The sequence below is a fragment of the Hyaena hyaena genome, unplaced genomic scaffold (assembly GCF_003009895.1).
Source record: "Hyaena hyaena isolate Hyena2069 unplaced genomic scaffold, ASM300989v1 scaffold_357, whole genome shotgun sequence".
NCBI lineage: Eukaryota > Metazoa > Chordata > Mammalia > Carnivora > Hyaenidae > Hyaena > Hyaena hyaena.
Genome location: NW_024080990.1, coordinates 213,048 through 237,909, shown reverse-complemented (window position 1 = coordinate 237,909; position 24,862 = coordinate 213,048).

The following is a 24,862-nucleotide window of genomic DNA, read 5'->3' as shown; positions in this document are numbered from 1 at the left end:
ATTTTTGTGTATGGTGTGAGAAAATGATCTAGTTTCATTCTTCTGCATGTTGCTGTCCAGTTCCCCCAATACCATCTGTTAAAGAGGCTGTCTTTTTTCCATTCGATACTCTTTCCTGCTTTGTCAAAGATCAGTTGGCTGTATACTTTTGGGTCCAATTCTGAGTTCTCAGTTCTATTCCATTGGCCTATGTGTCTGTTTTTGTGCCAATACCATACTGTCGTGATGATGACAGCTTTGTAGTAGAGGCTTAAGTCTGGGATGGTGATACCTCCCGTTTTGGTTTTCTTCTTCAATATTACTCTGGCTATTCGGGACCTTTTGTGGTTCCATACAAATTTTAGGATAGTTTGTTCTAGTTTTGAGAAGTATGCTGGTGCAATTTTGATTGGGATTGCATTGAAAGTGTAGATTGCTTTGGGTAGTAATGACATTTTAACTATATTTATTCTTCCGATCCATGAGCGTGGAATGTTTTTCCATTTCTTTGTGTCTTCTTCAATTTCCTTCATAAGTTTTCTATAGTTTTCATCATACAGATCTCTTGTATCCTTGGTTAGGTTTATTCCGAGGTATTTTATGGTTTTTTGTGCAATTGTGAATACGATCAGTTTCTTGATTTCTCTTTCTGTTGCTTCATTGTTGGTGTATAAAAATGCAACCGATTTCTCTATGTTGATTTTGTACCCTGCAACTTGGCTGAATTCTTGGATCAGTTCTAGTAGGCTTCTGGTGGAGTCTGTTGGATTTTCTATGTAGAGTATCATGTCGTCTGCGAAAAGTGAAAGTTTGACTTCTTTGCCAATTCTGATGCCTTTATTTCCTTTTGTTGTCTGATGGCTGGTGCTAGGACTTCCAGCACTATGTTAAACAACAGTGGTGAGAGTGGACATCCCTGTCATGTTTCCTGATCTCAGGGGGAAAGCTCTATTGAGTCTGTTTCTTGACCCTAGCATATCCCCTCAGCCGTAGCCACTATTTTCTAGAATTTTAGGAGCACTTTTTTTTTTTTTTTTTTTTTTTTGAGAAAAAATTGTCTGCAGTGTGAATGTAGAATGTCCAATGGTAAATGGCCAGACTCGATAGGGTCAGAATGGAGAAGGTTTTACAGACTTGCTACTTAAAATGTAGTCCCCGGACCAGTTGCATCATCTGAATCCCAGGTCCCATCCACATCTACTAAATCACAGTCTGCAGTTTGAGAAGATATCCTGCTGATCTGTGTGTGCATTAGAGTTTGAGAAACTCTAGTTATAGTGTGAGGAGGGAGGATAAAACACATGTTAGTGTCATCACAAAATGTGAGGCATACCAAAAGAGCTCAGCTGAATTTTGCCAAAGCTGCATTCTATTAATCCTCTTTATAAATTTAATAATTTGTGTAATATCATTAACATTTTCAGATATCTTCAGAGAGCATGAATTTGTTAAAAGGATAATATATTTTACTTATATTTTCTTTTTGACCCGTCAGACCCACGTTTGGATTTCTAAATTATCTCTTGATTATGCCAGCAACCTCCCATGAGGATTAGTGGGTTGTAATTATTTTGTTAAAAAAAAAAACTCCCCAGCCACAAACAGAAATTCATAATTACCTGACTCAGTAATGTGAGTTGTTAATGGAATATTAGCTATTTGAGTAAAAAGATACTGCACACAAATAATTAAACCAGATAGAGAACATCCAGGCAAGGATTTCTCCTTTTTTACAGTAGTGGCTTTGCAGCTCTCTATCTAGATGCTGGCATTCTTTTTGTAAATGATTGATTTTTCCTCATCTGAATACTGATGAATCTGTAACCAGCTCTTATGTTAATATTGTGCCAAGGTTAAAAACAGAATAATAATGACACAGCAGGGATTACAACATTGAAAGCGAAATTGAGAATTCAGCATATTGAATGGGGATTTATTACCTATTTCTTTTGTGATATGACCTAAAGTCCAGAAATTGTGATTTCCTTCGAGTTTCTTTGTTTATGAAGTTTGGATTAGTGATTCTCAAACTATTTTATAGCCGTAAGACCCTTTGTGCAAAGGACATGGCACAGCAGCCCTCTATGTGAAAGGATGAAACAAGGGCAACTTGGGGGCAAGCTGAGATGGAGAGCCAGGATTCAAACTTCTGGCAAGTCGCTGTCTACAGTGTTATATATCTCTGAAAATGGGGCAGCACAGTAAGCAAGTGCTTGAAAATCAGTGGGTTGAAGCCAACTTATATTTATGAAATAATTTTTATTTTCATTAAAAACTAATTTACAAATTACATTGCTGAGGGAATATCTATTAAAGTAAATGAGTCATGGTATTTGCTCGGTGGCCATCAAGTGTATCAAATCCCATCAGTTCTCTCTGAACAGTACATATCCCATTCATTCCCAGCTTGTGGTCCTCATAGCTACCACCCTGGGTCAGGCAAACATAAAACCCTTCTGGACAGTTATGACAGCCTTTCAAAGAACCTTCCTCCACCTCCAGTCTTTGGAGGGAAAAGCCAACATTTATACATACCAAACAGGCAAGAGATCCTGAAGTTTGCTCCCAGGTTTGTTATAAAGCCCCACTGCCAATGGAAGGCGTAATCCAAAATCTGTGTCCTGGCACGAAGGGTTCTCCTCTATATTGTTTCTACTTTCCTTTTTATATCATATTTCCCTTGGTGAGCCCCACAGTCTAGTCAACCAGAGCTACTGTCTCTTTATAATTTACGTCCCATTCAGTGCCTTTCTTACTACTCCTTTTCCCCATCATGTCTTACCTCTCCTCTTTATATGTCTAAGTAATAACTGCCTTTCAAAAAGAGCTTAAATACTGCCTCCCCTCTGGAGTCTCTACTGGGTCTCTCTGTTCTTCCCAAAGTCCTACCTAAATTGGTAATCACCCAATTACTTAATATACCCTACCTGAGCACTTACCCATTCTGGTCTGATTTATAGCTCTGTACATTTTGCTCACATTATTATTGGCTTTCCATTTTCTCTCTTGATGACTATTTAGAACATAGACTCTATCTTGTTCAGTTCTGAATCCCTCGTGATGCCTAGCACATGGCAGATACATAATAGATACTCAGTGAACAAAATATAGTCTGCCATAATATGGGTATCGTTTTCCTGAGATAACCTGTGTTACAAAAACAGTTGTTTCAATGAGAAAAGGGGATTGTGGCTATCAAATTTAAGGTCATAACAAAATTATTTTTTTGTATAAGAATTTTAAGAATAAGGCTTTTTAATGGCTCTAAGTGTATTTCATTACTGCAAGTGGATATAGTTTATTGGGTAACCAAAACTCATTAAAACAACCTAAATACTCCTTTACTTCTCTTTTACCCACCCATTAGAAACTTCTTGATCTTTATCACTTTAGATCCTGAACTTGTACTTTTAGTTACAGTACAGTTCCAAACTAATCATAGTGAACCAAATGTAGGGAGGATAATTGAAAGACTAGGATGCAACAGAAAAGTCAGTTACCCAAATTAATTATGAGGCTCTTTGCTTTACATGGAGAAATATAAATTATTGCGCTTGTCTCTTGCAAGGAATGTTGAGAAAGAGAACATTTATCCCACACTTCACCCCCTATATTTCCATTATAGGGATAGTTGGGACCTTTTTTTACTTACCCAGTTCTTTCCTGATAGGAGAAAGTAAGATGATTGGTCAGAACCCATATTACTTACTGGCTCTGTGTGTGGGTGTGGGTGTGTTGTTTTTATTAGTTTGTTTTGTTTTATGGGTTTTTTTTTGTGGTAGATTCTCTCCCCATTGTAGCACATGCAGTCCTCTTTTCTGCTCCCAGGTCCACAGCTGACTGGGTAAATGGATTTAGAGCAATTCCATGTTGGCTTCAAGTCCACATTGTGCTCTTTAATGCAGATATTACCAATACCTGCATTTTGAGGCATGTTGGGGGTTTTCTCTGTCATTTTCAGTCTACACTTGGTTCTCTTCTATTTATTATCTTTACGTCTATTCTTTGCCAGTCAGAGCATTGGAAAGGAGAGGAATTAGTTTTGGGCTCTCTAGCTTCTGACACAAAACCTCTCTTGCATTTGTAAAATATTTTATGATTTACAAGGTATGTTTACTTCTAGTAGCTCAGTTGTTTCTCACAACCTGAGAGATAACATTAGATCTTCTCAGGCTTGCCCATGGGATCTTTTCAGTGGCAGAAGATCCATTTCGTCTCAAACCATAAAAATATTCTCTCTACCCCATCTTGAAATTGGCCCTTAGCAGGGAGTTGAACAGAATTTCTTCTATTCTGTTTCATGTGAGCCAGGGCTAAGAATTCTCTTCAGCAACACTTTCCAGCAGAGTTTCTGTATGAACTGGGGAAGAGAGTACATAAATAGAGGAAGACACCTATGAAATGAACTTGAGAAGAAGTGACAGGAAAAAGGAATGTGACTTGTAAGTGATTATCTTGGAAATCCAGCAGCGATGGCAGAAATGCTGGACAAGAAAGAGGATTTGAAAGAGCAGATCTTCGTTCTCTTGGCTCTCTGATTTCCAGGTGACCAAGAGAGTCTAGTTGTGAAATCTGTAATAAACTATGGTATACTCTGGTAGTGAGCAGGAGTTGAGGCATCAGGAGAACTGGGAGACCATTTAAAGATGACACCTACTAATACTGGAAAGCAGTTAAGTATCTGTAATGACCTTAATTTGAATAGAAACAAAGCTATCTCCTGTCCCTTGATCTTTCCCCAAGTTAATGCAAGGTATTCCCAAGATGAACAGGAATAGAAATGCTACTTGAGCCAGGATCCCATTTATTTTCCAAAGGCAAAGAAGTCCTTTCTGAAATCGCTGCTTGGCAACCTGAACTTAAACCTTTAATATTGGGTGCCACTCATGTAATCGTTAGACAGGATTCCAAAGTAGAAGTAAATCAGTGAGCATGTATCTTCTAAAGTTGGGCTTTCAAGATCTACCTCTCCCTGACCCAAGTGGGTACCATTTAGCATGTTTGCCCTGGATCTTGCCAGAATAGCCTATTGGGTTTCTTCACTGTGGATTTCTCACATAATGTCTTAAGAAAGAAGGAAAGGAAAATTTATTGAGCATATATCATTTTTAGTCAGGATGCTATATAATTTTCAAAAGTTATCACATTTATCATCATTCCTTAAAGGAAGACATGGCATTAAGTGGTATCTTACATTTATAAAATACCCACAGTTTATAACTCATGTAAATCATCCCATTTAATCTTAACAATTTTCCTATTGTGAGGAGGCAATGATCCCCATTTTAGAAATGGAAAAGCTAAGGGCATGTGGGTGGCTCAGTCGGTTGAGTGTCCGACTTCTGCTCAGGTCATGATCTCACAGTTTGTGGGTTTGAGCCCCGTATCAGGCTCTGTGCTGACAGCTCGGAGCCTGAAGCCTGCTTCGAATTCTGTGTCTTCCTCTCTCTCTGCCCCTCCCCCACTTGTACTCTCTCTCTCTCTCAAAAATGAATAAATGTTAAAAAAAATTTTTAAAAAGAAATGGAAAAGCTAAGACTCAAAAAAGCTAACCAATATGCCCAGGTTACAAGGAGAACTTTGAGAGAGCTAATCCCTGTATCCAGATTAGTATGTATCTTACCAGACCATGAAGTCCTGATTTCCCTGTATGACTTGTTCAGAAGATATGGAGAGAATGTAAGCTTCAGAATCATCCAGGTGTGGGTTCACATCCTGGCTCTGAATTATCCTAGCTCTGTCCTTAATCATTATATCTCCTACCCTCATAGAGTTCCAGTTTTTCATCTAAAATGGGGAAAATAGTACCTGTTGCATAAAATTACTAAACAATTTGAATTAGTTCAATTGTACTCTATGCTTGAAGCTCTTTATAGTATCTTTCTTTAAAAAAATTAAATGTTTATTTATTTTTGAGAGAGAAAGAGAGGGAGACACAGAGTACAAAGTGGGCTCCAGGCTCTCAGCTGTCAGCACAGAACCCGATACGGAACTCAAATCCATCAGATGTGAGATCATGACCTGAGCCGAAGTCATATGCTTAACTGATTGAGTCACCAGGCACCCCAGTATCTTTTTTTAAATGTTTATTTATTTTTGAGAGTGAAACAAAGTGCAAGTGGGGGAGGGGCAGAGAGAGAGAGGGAGACACAGAATCTAAAGCAGTCTCCAGGCTCTGAGCTGTGAGCACAAAGCTCACTGTGGGACTCAAAACCACAAGCTGTGAAATCATGACCCAAGCCAAAGTCTGATGCTTACCTGACTGAGCCACCCAGGCACCCCACTGTGTACCTAAAGCTTAATGATTTTTAACAAATGCTCATTTCTTCTTCTGTTAATATTCTAGATCAGGTAATCACCAATGGAAAAGTAGATTAGAGAAAGTCTAGGGAATATGATCAGAAATGTGAACACACATTTATTACGAGAATACTTCTTTTACATTTGAAAGCCACTATTCTAGAATGTATTAATCTCAAAATGCATGGTCAAACATTTTACTATGTAAAATGAATAGGAATATATTGGGTGCTAAAGAGGATATAAAGATATGGTCCTGCCTTCAGAGAGTGAGCTTTGGTCTGCTATGAACATCTCTTCTCCCTCCAAGGACCACTGTGGCATGAGATGCAAACTCCCAGATTCAGGGTTACTCCCATGTCTCTAAACAGTCCCTCCACCCTTGTGTGGTTTCTCAAGGAGTTCGCCTCCACCTACAGAGTCAAAGCAGTAAAGGATATAGTTTAAACGTTATAAGGGGCAGCTGGATGTCTCATTTGGATAAGTGTCCCACTCTTGATTTCGGCTCAAGTCACAGTCCAAGGGTCACTGGATCGATACTCATATCAAGCTCCTCACTGACAGCACGAAGCCTGCTTGGGATTCTCTCTCTCCCTCTCTCTCTGCCCCTCTCCCACTTGAGTGCTTGTGTTTTCTCTCAAAAATAAAAATTAAAAAAAAATTCTCAGTTATAAGAAGACTTTATAACCATATATCAATGGTATTCCTGGAAATTCCTTTGAACATTCTTGGAACTAGGTCTTAGTCTCTCTCAACTCTTGTCTTATGGTCTTCAAAGTCAGCCGTTCATAAATGCTCTAACAGAGTTTTCTCTTTAATGGGTCATGGAGCCAATTTAGTACGTTTTGATCAGCATTTTTTTAATTGAAAAGACCTTACTAGTTTAGAAAATAATCAAAATGCATTGTTTTTGCCTTAGTATTTTTTTTTCCCATTAATCATTAGCTTGTGTAAGGTATTTTTTAGTTTGGGTAGCCATCAAAAATGTTTTAAAGACATGTTCTTAAAAACAAGACCTTGGAAAAGTACCAAGAATGCTCATGGAATAGGGACGCCTGGGTGGCTCAGTTGATTTAAAATGTCCAACTCTTGGTTTTAGTTCAGGTCATGATCTGGTGGTTCATGAGTTTGAGCTCCAAGTTAGGCTCTGCACTAGTAGTACAGAGCTTGCTTGGGACTCTCTCCCTCTCTGCCTCTCCCTCCACTTGCTCACTCACTCACTCTCTCTAAATAAATAAATACTCTCTTTTCTTTTTGAGAAGAACTCACCAAACTCCACACCTGAAAAACAAATAACCCAGTGAAGAAATGGGCAGAAGAAATGAACAGACACTTCTCCAAAGAGGACATCCAGATGGCCAATAGACACATGAAATGATGCTCAGTGTCCTGCATCATCAGGAAAATACAAATCAAAACCACACTGAGATACCACCTCATGCTGGTCAGAGTGGCTAAAATGAAAAATCAGGGGACTCTAGATGCTGGCAAGGATGTGGAGAAACAGGCACCCTCCTACACTGTTGGTGGGAATGTAAGCTGGTTCAACCGCTCTGGAAAACAGTATGGAGGCTCCTCAAAAAATTAACAATAGAACTCCCCTATGACCCAGCAATAGCATTGCTAGGAATTTACCCAAGGGATACAGGAGTGCTGATGCATAGGGGCACATGTACCCCAATGTTCATAGCTGCACTCTCTACAATAGCTAAATCATGGAAAGATCCTAAGTGTCCATCAACTGATTAATGGATCAAGAAGATGTGGTATATGTATACCATGGAATACTACATGGCAATGAGAAAGAATGAAATCTCGCCATGTGTAGCAACATGGATGGAACTAGAGGATGTTATGCTTAGTGAAATAAGTCAGGCAGAGAAGGACAAATACCATATGTTTGTACGTATAGGTGGATTAGGAGGAAGTTATCAGAGGATGGTGCAGGAGAAGAAGGGGAAAAATAGTTGGGGAGAGGGAGGGAGACAAACCATGAGAGACTCTTGAATGTTGAGAACAAACTGAGGGCTGATGGGAGTGGGGGAGAGGGGAAGGGGCATGGGGGAGAGTACTTGTTGGGATGAGCACTAGGTGTTCTATGTAAACCAACTTGACAATAAACTAAGAAAAAAAAAAGAAAGAAATTATATACACATACAACCTAACTAATATGTTATGAACATTATAGACTGGAAAAATAAAAACAAATTGATAAATATTTAAAAAACAAAGAATGCTCATGGAATAAGTGACAAGGGTTAGACTTTAGGTTTAAGTCTAGCACTTTTTACAAAATTTTTTAAAGTTTATTTTGAGAGAGAGAGAGAGATTGAAAGCATAGGCATGAGCACAAGCTAGGGGCCGGGATAGAGAGAGAATCCCAAGCAGGTTCCATGCTGTCAACACAGAACATGGTGTAGAGCTTGATCCCACGAACCCCAAGATCATGACCTGAGCTGAAACCAGGAGTTGGATGCTCAACTGACTGAGGAACCCAGGTACCCAGTCTAGCACTTTTGAGGATATTTTAGGCATTTCCACTAAATATATGTAGCTGCTATTAGATAAATGTTCTTCCATTCTATTATGGCTACAAGAACCATTCAGCTGGATTTTCCTCTCATGTCATGTTCATCTCTACTACCACCAGACCACCTTCCCCTCCTGTTTCCATCTCTTTGACAAAGCCCTCAGCTCTAGTCCCTTACAGGCTGGAGTATTCTCTACATCTCCTGAAAATGAGTACTTGATCCCTCTACCACCAGGAATAATCCAGTCTCCTCTGCCTAGAAATCAATATAGAGTCCAAAGGATAGGGTAGATTTTTGTTGTCACTGCTGTTACATTCCTCAAGCAACTTTTTGCTGTGTTGTCTCTGCCTTGCATGGATGCCTGGGAATACCTTTTCCCTTGGATTCCCTCCTCCACATTTTTCTTCCCATTTCTCTTTGGGGTACTCACCTTCATGCTGCCACCACTCCCTATACCAAACCATTAGTCCCATTTCATGCTATTGCCAATCATATCCAAATTAGGGGAAACTTTTCACCTGAAACCTTCCATATTTCAGAGTAGAGTTCTCTTGAGACTAAAACCGTTCTCTGCCTGATACTACTCATTCGTTTAATGCAGCGTTATAATTAAAAGGGACAACAATAGAAAGGGACAGAGAGGATGAAGTGGGTAGAGCATCCCATCCCACCATACTAGTTTTTATCTTACTAGATAGAGTCTCTTTGTACCACAGGAGGTCTCCATGTTGGACATTCTGTGAGCTGACACTGAAATTTCTACAGAACCTATGCTTTTACCCCACTGAATTATGTTCAAATAAAGGACGTTTGAAAAGGGATTTTTAAAATACAGATACACATTAGTCCCTTCCCAGGGTTCTGTAGTTCTTTAACTATTCAGAAATGGAACTGTTGTTGATGGCTGGAATGATGATCAAAGGCCTTGTGGAATAGATGGGGTTGGAACTGAGCCTGGAAGGGTGGGCACCACTTGGAAAACTAAAAGCAATGTAAGTAGGACTTTGTAAGCAAATAGGACAAACAAAGATAGTAGAAAAGAATCAGGAGACTGTGTATGAATGAGTGGACCAACCAGGCTGGTGGGATGGAGATCTGGATTGGAATTCTGTTGTAAGGTACAATGAAAATGTGGATTAAGACCAGATCTCATGAGAATACCTGAATGCCAGGACCAGAAGGAAAACCTTGATGGTTTTTGAGCAGATGAAAATGGTGTTTTAGGGAGATTAACATTATGGTTTGTGGATGAGATGTGGTGCTAAGAGACATTCAGCAAAGGTAAATGACATGAGGGACCACTGTAGTAATCCAGGCTTGAGGCAACCAGGGCCCCAACTAAAGTGATGCAGTGGGAACTGAGAGAGAAATAGAGAGATGAAGGATTTTACAAGATAGTTTGTCATTGACTTAGAGAAATCTAATCAGCAACATTTTATTTATGCACTTGGTCTTGAACCAGTTAATTTGCCCTTCAGATGTATCTTTCCTGAATATGTAAACTCTCTCATTAAGATATAAGCCATATGCCTGCTTTGAAGCTCAGCCAGACCCCACCTAATGCTGGCCTTTACCTCTTTTTTCTCATTGGTAATCAGCTCACTGAAGCAGATGTTACTTCCTGACTCCAGAGATGCCAACAGACTCAGAAGGAAATGGATTATAGAATTGGGGTCTGCACTCAGCATGTTCCAAATATGGAAATCAAACCGAGGCCTTCTTAGGCTCCATGCTTGGCAAGAAGAATGAAACAGGGCTTAATGTTGGACCTCAAAAGACACAGTGGTTACCAGAGCCATAGTGGGCCTGTTTTCTCGCCTACAGAAGATCTTGCCAGTAATAACAATTAACGCTAATAGTGTACTTTCAATTTACCTTTCTGGATTAATTTGACAAATATTTATTGGCTACGTACCAGGCATTCACCAAGGCTTTGGGGATAAAAGAAACAAAGGGCACAGTTCTTGCCTTTGATAAAGTTTCCAGCTGAGTAGGAGAGACCTATAAACAAGTAAATACCATTATAATGGAGTGTTCTGCTCTTGTCCTCTGTGCACCAAAAATTGTAATAATCTGATGCTGTAGAGATAGATAGTTTTGGATTAAAGTCTTCCCACTGCATACATTTCAGTAATCACTTGCAAGGTCAAGAAGGCACATGTAAACACCTTACACTAAACCTTTTATTTGAATAAAAGCAAAAAAAGAAAACTGAAATCAACAAGTTCTCCATAAAACCTGGGAGTTTTCCCCATAATTATTTTGCCTTTTCCTCTGGGCCTTTATTTAACCAGTTGTGGTTACACTGTCTGGCCTTCTTTTATAGAAGCCTTGAACTTCACAATGTGGAGGCCCTTATACTCAGTCTCTAGAGTGAGTCAGACTGCCTTGGAGAATTCCAACCAACAGCACTAGGAGCTGGAAGAAAGACCACCAGAACTCTTAGTGAACCCCTTCTGTGGAAACTGCAGAGATGGAGTCTAATGAAGTTTTGGTCTAGGAAGTTTAGGAAAACTGAAAAGCTTGTTAGTGAACATTTAATCTTTCCTGTGAATTATTATAATTTCTTTATGGACAGAATCCTGTCCCTCAATAGGCATTGCTATTCAGTTGCAACAATAGAAGTCATCTTAGAAAAAGGTCAGCCCAGGATCACCAAGTACAGAACAGATTTTGTTGTTAGTTACTTAGTTTCTGTTTTCTGTAATAAACTGTTGGTCTTTGCTAAAAATTAGAACCATATATGATTAAGGGTTTTTTCTTTTTGTTTTACAGTATTTTTTTATAGTTTAAATGAGGTGGTTTCTAGTGTTGGAAGATATACAAGGTTGAGGTTGGAGAAAGCTAACAAAAGAAATGTTGACTAGAAATAAATGCTGTAATTATATTGGCTTTAAGGATTATTTCAAACCTTAGGAAAAGAAGAAGGTATTGAGAATTCATTGTTTTAATAGAAACTATATACCATGTCTCTAAATGGTTTCAGGTTAGTTGCTTTGGATTGTATAGTGTCTCCTTTCCCTCCTTATATACTCATTAGGCTTAGCTTAATAATAATATGAGGGGCCAAAAAAGCTTTTAAGCTGCTTTCCTTTGGTTTGTAATTCTTTGCCAGAACCGGAATACTGATTGCAATGCCTTCTGCAGTCTCCTTGCTATTTGTGAAAGTGTAAAATAAAGCTAAATGCACATGTACACACACCAAGCCAGTGAGAGTGAGCCCACTCTGAGTGTACTACCAAGCAATATGTTCACATTAACTTAATTTTACTATAACTGAAAGTGGAAGGAGGGATAGTAAATCCCATTAATAGATTATTTTCTTGTCCTCAGTGGGAGGTGCCTGCTGACCAACAGCACTTCCCAGAGAGCTAAGTCCTGTATTGCACTTGGGTGTGGTGGAGACAAGACCTGGATCTCCTGTTGGTCTAGGACAAGCCAAAGTCTATTCATGGAGGCTGAAAATGTTGAGATGAACTCATAGGGCTTTTGTGTTCTTTGCTTTTCAAGTGAACATAAAAAATTTGACAGCTATAGTACTCCCCTGGAATCACTTACACATAAACTCATCCAAAAGTCACTTAGAGCACACAGCAATGCAATTAGTGAATTACCCAGTTCAGCTGTATAACCAGGTTCCAGTGATGGTCTTTTGCAAATTCAGGTGATTTCTTAACATACCAAGTAAGGCACAATTCCAAAGTTCCTCTTTTTGCTGATTTATGATTTTTTCTCTTGTTAATCAAAAGATCCTAGACAGTTGTATGAATCACAAAGGTACTAGAAAACATCAGTATAACACATGTTGAGGCAAAGTTGTCCAATGTTTGAATTATTCTCTGGTATTGATGTTTCCACGTAGTTTAACATTTTAAAGTATAAGTTATCAGCCTTCCAGCAAGTGTAATCTGGCTCTGTTTGCTAGAGCTATTCCTTTATTCAAATTAAGACACAAAGGGCTTGATTTCCCATCCATTAGGAGGAAAATGTACTTTTGGCATTCATTGTAGTTCTATGCAAGGGAACTTAAAGAGAGGGTCAAAGCATCGTTCATTTGGAGAATTTTTAAACTGTTCCTTTATTTTGTGCACACACACATGAGTAGGGGAGGGGCAGAGAGAGGGAGAGAGAGAATCCCCAGCAGACTCCCTGGTCAGTGCAGAGCCTGAAGTGGGGCTCGATCTTAATGACTATGAGATCATGACCTAAGCTGAAAAAAAGAGTCAGACACTTAACTGAGCCACTCAAGCACCCCCAGAGAATATTTTTTTGAGTACCTACAACATTTTAGACATTAGTTGCTGATGAAACAAATACAGCTGTTGTCCTTATAAAGTTTACACTCTAGACTTGTACAGAACTGGGTAGCTCACCTATTGGAAGGACTAGATTCTAATTATGCACAAGGAATTTGAACAAAGTGAAGCTATGTGCTAAAACAGTGACCAAGGAAGTGAAGAGTTTGGGAATTATGTGATATGAAGAGTAGTTGAAATATACTAGAAAGTTTAGGGATGTTGCAATTATTATTCTCCTTGGTTCTAGACCAACAGATGTTGGATTTCTGTTCAATATAGAAAAATTATAACATTTAGATCCATCTTAGAATAAAATGAGCTGTTTTGAATGTGGTAGTAGTCCTACCCCAATGTGTTGAAGTACCTACTATATTAAGTCTTGTGAAGGTATTTTTGCATCAGGCAAAGATGGCTTCTAATGAGCCTTCCAATTCTGAGGTTCATCATTCCATAAACCTGATGGCTGGTGACCACAGAAGCAACCAGCTCCATTTAGCAATTCTTCATTCTGTACATAATAAGTCTAGTCAAACAGAGAACTAGGAGAAACTCTCTGTCTCTTTATTCTAGATGGAACAACACAGTGTAGAAATACAAACTGCCCCTTCCTCTTACCACAGATTCATTTAAGAAGACCATCTCCCTAGAGAAATGGTCACTGACCAATGGTTTTGGGGAAGGGACCTTCAAAATCGTAATTTGTCCAAAGATACATGGTTGATGGCAGAGCCCAGACAACAAATGTCACTGAGTTCAGTTCATTTTTTATGATGTGCAAATCATAAATGGTGGATTTTGAAACATCTTCTGAAGAGCAGAAGGATGGAAATATTTGACTGTGGCTGAACACATGCTGAGCCTAGGACATGGTCTCATTCAGTGCATCTCTTCCAGTACTTACTTAATTCTAGACTATGATGGCTCCAGTCTTCTGAGTTGCATGGCTCTAACCAGAAAAATCCTAAACTTCTTTCCCTACATTTGCAATTCTCCTTTTTTCTCTTTCTTCCAGCTCAAGCTTTTAAGTTCTGTGACTATTTCTATCAGACATTTTGTTTCAGAAACAGCACAGCTAATGTCTTTGTTAGGAAATGCTTTACAAATAATCGACACTTCAAAATAATTTTCAAATCTCTACTTTTTTTAATGGAAAGAACAAAGAGATTTGGGGTGAGGGTCTGTCATACAACACCTTCAACAACCCTTCAGGGTATTTTCTTTGGAGGATGTGATTACAGCTGTTTAAACTTCAAATTATTTGCATTGAACAATAACCTTGATTTTAAAAAGTCACATGACTGCATATAAACTAAAACATGGAAAGGAATCAAAAGTTGGTGTTTTTCATGGAGCTATATTGCCCATTGGCTGTGGCTTCTGAAGGGTGCTTTTTAGGGCCCAGCATTGGTGGGAAAAGATAAACGAAGACTGCAGAATGAGAATTTTGCCTAGTGAGTCATATTGGGTTGCAGCTGAATCTGAAAACAGCAGGTAGTCATCAGAAAGGTTTATATGAAATCTAATGAATCAGAAAGAGAAAGCAAGAGGAAATGGTTTCTTTTCATACAGGGCCAGATTCTCATCTGATGTAAGTCTTGGAGAATTAGCCAACATATGGAAATTATCCCCATGTGGTTTTATGGGACAGCAGTATGAGGAATCATTAAAGGCACAGAGGTATTTAGCTTTATGAAGAGAAGATCTGGGTGGGACAGATAGCTCTTTTCCAATATTTGGAAAGTCAGCATATGGAGAAGGGAGTATTGTATGTTGCTCCCAGGGCAAACAGTCAATGGATAGACATTGGAGAGACACACTGTAGTTTCTCTTGTCTCCCACTAGGGCAGCAGAACATGGTTATTTCCTCACAGCAGGATAAGCTTATGTGAGAACAGAACGATGTTTCTGGAGCCATCTTCTAGGAACTGGGATAGGAACTGAGGAGACTGCCCCAGCTCTATGACTGATATCAAAGTCTCAGTCTACTAGGTATGCCTTATTTAGGCAAACAGGCAGCCAGGAAGAATTGGAGGTATTTGGACTTTGGAGTCTGGAAGGCCTTGGTTGAAATCCTGGGCATGTGATTTATTGTATGTAATCTTGGGGGAGTTGCTTGGCTTTCTGATCGTATGAAGGAAAAAACATCACCTGTACTAATGGATAGCTGTCATTTGTGTCCACTCAGATTTCCTTTTCACTGTTCTAGTAAAAGCACCTCCATTTCCCCAAGTAAAGTAGAGTCATGGTGTCAATCATTGTAGCCTGACTACCCCTAGACAGTCAGATTTTGCCTTTCTGGAGTTGTAATCCTGAGTAGGGTGACCCAAGTGTGGAAGACATTTGGAGCTGATTGCTTTTGAGGATGGTGGAGACTATCCATCAGCTGCTCAGGTTTCCTGAGCCACCAGATTGCTGTTCCTTCTTGGGGCCTGGTTGTTCAGCTTCTTGAATTCTGTGAGTTACTCTGTTTTTTTCCAATATATTGTGTTTTTGGATAAGTTAGCTGAATCAGTTTCTGTGGTTTACAAAAACAAAGAACTGTCTGTATACCTACCTGAGTAAGGGTTGCTGGCAAGATTAGCTGAGGAAGTATACATGAAGCCCCTGACACTGTCCTAGTGTCTGACACATAATAGGTGTTCAGTAAATGGTAGCTGTTGTGAGTTATCAGGTACTGCAGGCCCAAGATGAAGTGGAGAATGATTTCAAAAGTAGGAAAAGCCACATTCTGAAGTTAAGGTACATAGAATCTGGGATATCTTTTCTCAGATATCAGGCCCTAGCCTCTCTCTCTCTGTAAAGAAAAACTTGTTAACCACAAATTGGCCTGACCATGAGATTTGGTATGGCTCCCTGCCTCTGGAAGTGAACAAGCCACTGAATGCCCCCAATTAGAAGGCCATAGAAAGGTTCCCACATTGGGAGGAAGGCTGAACTTGAGGGTTTCCTAGGTCTCCCCAGCCCTGTGCAATTCCATGCACTTGATGCTCCAACTGCCATAGGCTTGTTGCAGAGACAAGTGCCTTGGGACCTGCCAGTAGTCAGGGAACATGTTTTAGTCTTGCTCTTACTTGACCCTGTGCCATTTGACACTCTCTCCTTCCTAGCTTTCTTGTGCCACCCCTTCTTCCTGATTTTCCTCCTACCTCTCCAGGAGTGCTTTTCGATGTGCTTTTCCTTCTGCCCTTAATACCCTTAAGGGCTGCCTCCTACTCATCTTTCCAAATTCATTTTAAGGACCAGGTCTGTCTTAAGCTTTCATCCCACCCTCATCACTCTAGCCCTTTGTCTCTCCTTTCCTCCCGTATATGACTCTGTATCCTCTGTTCCAGCAGTCAGCACACTGGGTTTTTACAGCTGATTCTTTATCCTATCTCAACTGTGAGGTCAAGGCAGAGACTAGAGCTTGTTCACTCTGTATTCCCAGTGCCTAGCCCAATGCCTGGTAGAGAGAGGATGGAAGGAAATGTACCAAAGGCAGAAGACTGTTCTTATGGTTGTTTCCCCCAGGATCAAAGATTACAGGATAGTTCACATAAAGTACACTTAAATATGTCTACTGTCGTTTTACACAAACTGTCCTAAGTTAAAACGTTTAAAACATGAGCCCAAAGAGAACAGAACATACTACCTAATCATTTCTCCTTCATTAATTAAGGAATGGAGTTGGTGATGTGTTAAGTGCTTTAATCTCCCTAGGCCATAATTCTATGACTAACTTTAATACAAAACAAGAAACAGCTCTTATTAGACTGGCTTTATTCAGACTTGGTTTATTTTTCTGGCTGTGTTTATGGTCATCTCCAGTGATGAAGAACCTTGATGGTCTCTCACCATGTTGTGCACCATACCCCAAAATATTGAGGTGACTTATATTTACTATTACTAGTTAAATTAAATCTAGATCTTACATCAGAGGAAAATGTGCTTCTCTTTATACTTTGAATTATGAGCCCCTAGGGTAGAGGCTGTAATGTAATAAGAAGTTGCCTGGGGGACACCTAGGTGTTAAGTGTCTGACTTTGGCTAAGGTCATGATCTCATGGTTCATGAGTTCAAGCCCTGTGTTGGGTTCCATGCTGACAGCTCAGAGCCTGGAGCCTGCTCTGGATTCTGATTCTATGTCTTCCTCTCTCTTCCCTTTTTCTGCTTGTGCATGCTTGCGCTCTCACTCTCTCTCTCGCTCTCACTCTCGCTCTTGCTCTCTCTCTCTTTCTCTGTCTCTCTCAAAAATAAGTATAAATTTTTTTTAAAAAAGAGAAGTTGCCTGGGAACACACTTGGAGTTTCTTCCCTCAGCAGAAGTACTGGTGTGGGTTCGAGTGCAAAGGAGAGGAGATGTGGAATGCTCACATTTTTTCCATAAATAGGCCTGTTCCAGGGTTCTAGGAGTCATAGGATTTCATCTCTATCCCACACAGCATAACACCTGTAGGAGGCAAGCAGCTATTTGCAGGAAGGAAGCAAGACTGTTTAGCTAATAGGAGAGAAGACTAGGGGATGGTTTATGAGATGGAGGAAACATATGAGAGTCATTAGGCTTATTCTTCTAGTTACATGAGACAGAAACCGAGAGTGGACATATTTACACTCAATGTAGTAGAGACCTTTCTATAAGACTGAGCTGTTCAAAGAGAGGAAGGACTGCCTCAGGAGATATTGTGGTCCCTGTCCTTGGACGGCTTCAAACAGAGATTGGGAGCCCATCTCTGGGGGGAAGTTGAGGAGGGACTATGGAAACCTAGTGGGCAACTGGACTAGAAGACCATAGGGATTTCTTTCTTCCTCAAAAATCTGAAAGAACAACTTAAAAGAATATGAGAGCATGTCAGAAAAGGAGGATTAATTCTCTTTTGGTTAAGACAGGTTTTATAGGATCTTAAGGAGTAATCTAGGGATGATTATTAACCAAAGAAATCCACCTAAACAAAAGTATATTCTATAGATATAATCCCAGAATCACAGAACAATTAACATACACTGGATAATTCTAGAACCATTTTTATTAGTTGTTCACAATTGCCTGCTATAACACAGAGCACTGTTGTAGGTATTAGAGTTACAAGATGTTTATGGCCCAAGGAAAGTGATATATATGGAGAAAAACATTTCACTAATCAAAACCTCAAGATCAACATTGAGAGATTTTTTAAAAAATATTCAAATATGAAAGAAGGGAGAGCAATTGAAGACGATTCCAGCTGTAATTTAGAAGGCTGGGACCCCTCCAATCCATGCCATCCCAGTGTTTTAGCATTCTATAGTTGTGGGCCTATAATATGGCCACCCACATTACCTTTCCATCATCTGTCAGCCCTGTCAGGGTTTGAAGTGAGGTGGAAGAAGAAGGAACTCTTTTCTTGGTGGAGGCTTTTCCTTTCACTCAATGATATTTTAGTTGATGAAAACAGGTCATGCAAACTCTTGACTTACCTTCCCTGATCTCTTTTTCTTCTTTATTTCCATGGTTCTGTGTTGATACTTTGTCTCTACTTCCCCTCCCACTGGCAGAGAGGCAGGGTAAGTGAATGAGGTGAGACAGAAGAGAGAACGGTCTCTACCTCCTCACTTTAAGCTGTGCCACTAATTCTTACTTTCCATTTGATATTAAGCTTCACAGTGTCAAATGAAGCCAGGGAAAGGGGCCATATGAAACTTCCTCCAGGCCCAGTGAACTTCTACCCAGTTGTGTTAAACACATGCACACACTCACACTCACACACACACACACACACACACATTTTGCATTCACATTTGGGAGAAATAATGACTCCATTCTTATTTGAACCAAATACCAAATGACATATTTCCAATTTGAGAATTACTGGTTAATTTTGTAGACTTTTAGTTCAGACATAGAAAAATACCAAGTCTGCAGGGCTTAAATGCCAGAGGAGGGCATGAGAAGGAAGGTGTAAGCCAGGAGGAACTCTTGACAAACAATTTCAATGGAGCTTTATATTTTCAAAGAAGTTTTGAATCATGAAACAGCTCACCCAGCTATCCCTAGAAAGTAGGTCAGCACAATATTTTCACAGGTGAGGAAACTGAGTTACAGTGTTTGGTGGCTTAGCCAACACATACAACTTGGGTAGGAACACACACTTCTGAATTTCCACCTGGACACAGTCAGCTAGGCTACCTTCTTCCCAGAAGGATAAAATACAGGCATTTAGCAACTTTTATTTTATATTTTTATATGTTAACTAGGTTAAAACACCATTGGTGTAGACCAAGAAGTCTTAACATCAAGGGGTAGTTTGAAGCATGTGATATTCCCTAACCTACTATACAGTTCAGCTGCTCTACTCCAGGATATGGTAGCCAAAGCAGTAGCTGGAGAATCAGGAGGCCTGGATTCTAGGAGTAAGCTGTATGACTTTGCAAAAGTCATTTTAAATTTCTGAGCCTTGCTTTTTAATCCTCAAAATGAAGACAGTATTTTTGAAAGTTTTTCATTTGAACACTGCAGAAAAACACAAAATAGTTAAGCCACCCAAAATTTAGCTGTACTTTTTGAAGTATATATAAAAAGAAGTGATATTTTCTCTGCTCATAATTGAATGTACAATGCAGTGTCTAATTGGTGCCTTCAAAGGGCGAAATCAATTTTTATCTAATGAGTAGCATCTGTTTATTTAGCTGACTTGTATTCTAAGATAAGTTTTTAAAATTGTACACCTTACTCCTGTAATTAAAACAGAATTGAAGGTTAAAAACCATGAAGTATATGAAAGAAAGATGTAATGATACCATCTGATAAATGGAATAGAGATGAACATTTTGTTTGTATATATATCTGTTATATTTGTTTTAAATTGCTTCTGTAGTAGAAGTGGAATATTAGGAGGCCTTTAGTTAGGGAACCAAATTGGAATTTTTACTAGGAAAATGGAAGCTGAATTTTCTATCTTTGATATACTATCTACAAATTTAAAGTAAAATGGAGCAATAAAGTTCTTACCTGTGTGTTGGGGCCATAAATCTGCTTATAAGAGGAATATGTATGTCTTGGCCTTAATTTTCCGAGTTACATGAGCTAATTAGCATTCATTAATTGGACCATTTCCCCCGTCATTTTGTCTGGGCAAACATAAAAGGTGGTACACAACAGAATTTGCCTTATTCCCATGTCTTAGTGAAAATAGTAACTCTTAAGGGGGCCTTCTCCTGAAGATAGAGTTTGGAGATCTGGTTTGGAATCTCCAAAAAAACGTGCAATCTTTTTTCTTTCTCAAGGGCTTAAGAACAGAGGTTCAAAGGTAGATGGCCTTTGCTAGTACCCACCACTCTTATAAAGTACAAAATCATAGGCTGCCTGTTAGATCTCTGACATCATGTCCCCCAAATGAAAGGAGTGTTGCAGCAGAACCTAGACCCCCACCAGTAGGCTTCTGGACATGAGGCAGCCTTCTACTAACGGTGATGATCATTCTCAGCTTTTATTCCTGCATATCATTCATGGTGGATATTGTTCACACACAGCTCACAGTCATAGACCTACAAAAGCTATAAGAAGTGGCAACTTCACTTTGTATCCCAGTCAAGCAAACACATGGGAATGCAAGTGAGGGAAAATGACATTGACAGTAGGGATCCTTAATCTCTTTGGATGTGCAAAACTTTTGCACTTTTTTCCCTAGTGATTTTGACCCACCAGTGTGGCTCAGTGTATCAGATTAGGGGACCAATGGACAAGATGAACTATTTAGGTCTCTTTCACATTTGAATTCTCAACTCAGTGGAAGATACAAAGATCCCAGCCACAACCAGGCAGCAATTCCTCATAGGATTTTGATCAGCCACAGTGATTTTGTATAGAAACATCCAGAAGGCTGGTCAAGCACCAGACCTTCTCTCCCACATGTACAAGACATTATTTCTTAACATGTGACCTGGAGAAAAATTCCCTCTTCTCCTCAACTCCCTCCGCAAACTCTGGAAGACTGACTTTTGCTTAAAGCTGCATTTATATGAGATGGTTGCAAACAATGTGGAAACCCAGTTCTACATCATGTATAAGTGTCTCCAGGGAAAGAGCCACAGATAATAGGACCCCAGGAAGCAGACAAGGCCAAATATCAAATATTTGAATATCAACTTTCCCCATCCTGCTCATCCCCTCCCCCACCTTTTTTGGCAGTAGGCCACTGATTAAAGATTTTTGAGAAACTCTTCTATTTAAACTTATCCAGACACAGTGCTAAAATATGCCTCTGGAAGTTCCCACTGTTGTGCTTACCCTGAAAGAAGAAAAGAGTGAAACTCTTTGCACTGAACTACCTCCACTCCAAATAGACCTTTTCACGAGTGGTGAACTTTTATACTTCTCCTGTTGAACAGTGATCTCAGGTGCACTCTAGTGTTTGTGGGTGGGAGGGAAATGTCACTAAATACTGCTGCCTGCTGAGCTCTTGATTTGCACGGATGGGAGCACTGTAATGGTCCATGGAAGCCAATCTTCACACGAAAGGTTACATTCAACGTTACTCTCACTCTGGAAAGGAGTTCTGAATTCAGCCTCATGTTTATGAAACATGAAAGCACATGTTGTAAAAATGTTCTGCATATAAATGACATAATGCAAAGCAATTATTATCCTTGTTAAGAATGCAACAATATTATTTTGAAATGTAGAGTGTTAATGAATTAAATATGTTTTAACTTGTTCAAAATGATTTGCCTCTTAAATGCAATGTGTGCAACAAAAACAAGGAAAGATGCCACATTGAAGGACCATGTAAAAGGCAGAAACCTAAACACAACAGAGACAAAGCTAAAAACCAAAAAGTTAAGTCCCCTGTATTGTCTATGCAGACTGGCTGTCAATATTGTTCAAATTAGTGGGTTAATTGCCAGATCTTCAGTTTACTTCAGGCTGTGTAGATGAAGTTGGTGTCAAAATTAAATGCTTCTTAAGTGGCTCTTTTGATGTTATCTTCAAATTCATCTCCATTCCTAAGTAGGACTATTAAGGTTGCTTCTACAGTGGCAGCAATCTTTCCAACTAAAGGAAAATAGCTTAAATGCTTAATGGGCCTAATTCTCTGCAGAACCCCTAAGGCAGAGATGCTGGGAGTGAGTATTTAGCAAGTTCTGTTACTGAGGGTAGGGGGTTTAGAGGCCGAAGTGGAGGGTGCAGTGAGGGGAGTAGATTGAGCTTCAGAGTAAATCCAGCCTTCAGGGTATTCAGTAAATTGTGATGGAGACACAATAATCCACTTCATTCATGGCCTTAGAGCTCTCATCCTGTCAGACCGACTCATGTTCTTCCTCTTTTCATGTCTTAGTTCTCTTCAACCTCCAATCTATTCCCTTTCCCACACACCTCTCCCTCTTAGCCCCTGCCTTTCTAATGTGTTCACCCAGGAAGCCTTCCTCTTCTTCCTACCATGCTCATAAACCATTGCCCATGCATATGCATCCCTTCTTCCTACTCTTGTCTAGGGTAACCCCTTCCATCTGGGCTTTGGATCCATCCCTTAATGATCCTCAGGAGCTGTATACCACTCTTGAATAAAGCCTCCTTTCTCTCTTTTATATATATAGTCAACTGATTCTTTTAGCCAGAGAGTTCCCAAACTCACAGTAAACACTGAAAATGTCACCTTACTGGAGTGGGCTTGCCAGATTAAATACAGGATAAACAATAAGTAATATTTTAGTATCAGTATATTCCAAGTATTGCATTGAATATACTTATACTGAAAATGTATTTAAGCTTTACCTGAAATTCTAATGTAACTGGGCATCCTGTATCTGTATTTGCTAAATTTGGCAGCCATACCCCAGAGTTCTTTCTTGACCATTCACTATATTAAATAGTACTCCCTCCTCCAGATAGTTTCTGTCACCCCTTTTTGTCTGCATACATTATCACCACTGAGTGTATTATATACTTATATGTTTGTTTATTGTCTGTGTTCCTCTGTCTCCTTACTAGAATGTAGATTCCATAGCAACAGGATTTTCAAATTCTTTGCCGTGTCCCTAGTGCCTAAAACAGGGCTTAGCACAAGGTGTGTCCAATGAATGTTTGTTTAATAAATATATGCTTGAGTCTCTCTTCTTTTAAAATAATTGTCAACCCCACAATCACCCTAGATCTATTCCTTCCTCTCTTTTCCTGACTCTCTTCATCTCTCTGGTTCTCAGAACCAGATTTTGTAAGAGGTCTTAAAACTTGTTGTCCCTGTGACTTTATCTCTTGGTTCCTCCTCTTCCCACTCCAGTCTGGCTCCAGTCTTATTCCACCAAAACAGCTCTGTCTAAGGTCACCAGTTACTTCATGTCATTGAATCACAGTAACATTTTTTACCCCTACCTAATCTCTCAACAAGATTTAATGTTCTTGAGCACTCCTTGCTTCATGAAACAAGCCCATTTCACTGGCACTGCACCTTCCTGGTTTTCCTCTACCTCCATAATCATCCCATTGCCAGTTGATTTTTCCTTACCAGGCCATTAAATTTTGGAGCTAGTCTGGGCCCTCTTCTTTTCTCACTCTATGTTCTCTTGCCCAAGTAATTTCATATATTCCTAGGGCTTCAATGACAATCTATTTGCTGATGACTCCCAATTTTGTACAGCCAGCCTAAAATGCCTCTCTTAGTTCTAGACCTATATATCAAGTTGGTCTAGTTGGCACCTCCACAGGATGTATCAAAGTTATCTCAAAGTCACTTGTCCAAGATTGAATTTAACACATCTCTGCTACTCTACTCCTAGTCCTCTACTGTTGTTTCATATCTTGGGTGAATGATACCTCCATGCATCTAATGGCACATGTCTGAAAACTAGTCATCATTCTTGACTCCTATAAATCTCACCTCCCAAATAGCTCTTGAATCCATTAATTTCTTTCTGTTTCCATAGTCCCCTACTACACAGGAATATTGCCTTTTGCTCTAGTACTTCAGTGGCTTCCTAACCAAGAGAGCTACATTTACTGACTCAGGCTTCATTCTAATCTGTTCTCCACATTTACATCTAAAGTGACTTTTCTACCTGTTGAAAATTCTTCATTGGTTTCATAGGGGGCTCTAACCTCTTTTTTCAGTCTTAAAAAAGATAATTCCAGTATAATTAACAGACACTTTTGTATTAGTTTCAGGTGTACAATCTACTGATGCAACACTTCCATACAACACCTGTGCTCATCAACAAGTATACTCCTTAATCCACATCACCTCTTTGACATATTCTCCCTCCAACCTTCCCTCTGGTAACCATCAGTTTGTTCTTTATAGTTAAGAGTCTGTTTCTTGGTTTCTTTCTCTCCTTTTCTTTTTCTCTTTTCAGTCTTCCCTCATGCTGCTGTCTTCCTCATACTTTCAGCTGCAGCAATGCTGGCCAGAAATGGGCTTCTTAAGTGCAACTCTATATTCTGGAGGGCTAGATGAGAAATGGATAACAAAACAACAAGTTTAAAATGTGAATTATTAAGAAATACTGTTTCATATGAAAATCTGCCATCAGCCATCTACCATCTGCCAAAAACATCATATAAAAATTTAGAGCTAAAAGTTCCTTTGCACATTGTCTGGTCTAATTCTCTTCCTCCAAATAAAGAAGTGAGTGTTCAGAGAGAAGGAAATGAGCAAAGTCACACAGCTGTTTAATGGCAGAGGTGGGAAGGAGTGCCTCCATCCAGAGCCACACTTCTTGCTCAACTGGAGAGAGAAGAGATGACAAAGAAAATGACCTGAGAATTACTGTAGTTCCAAAGGCATGGAGGACTCAATCAGAATGAGGC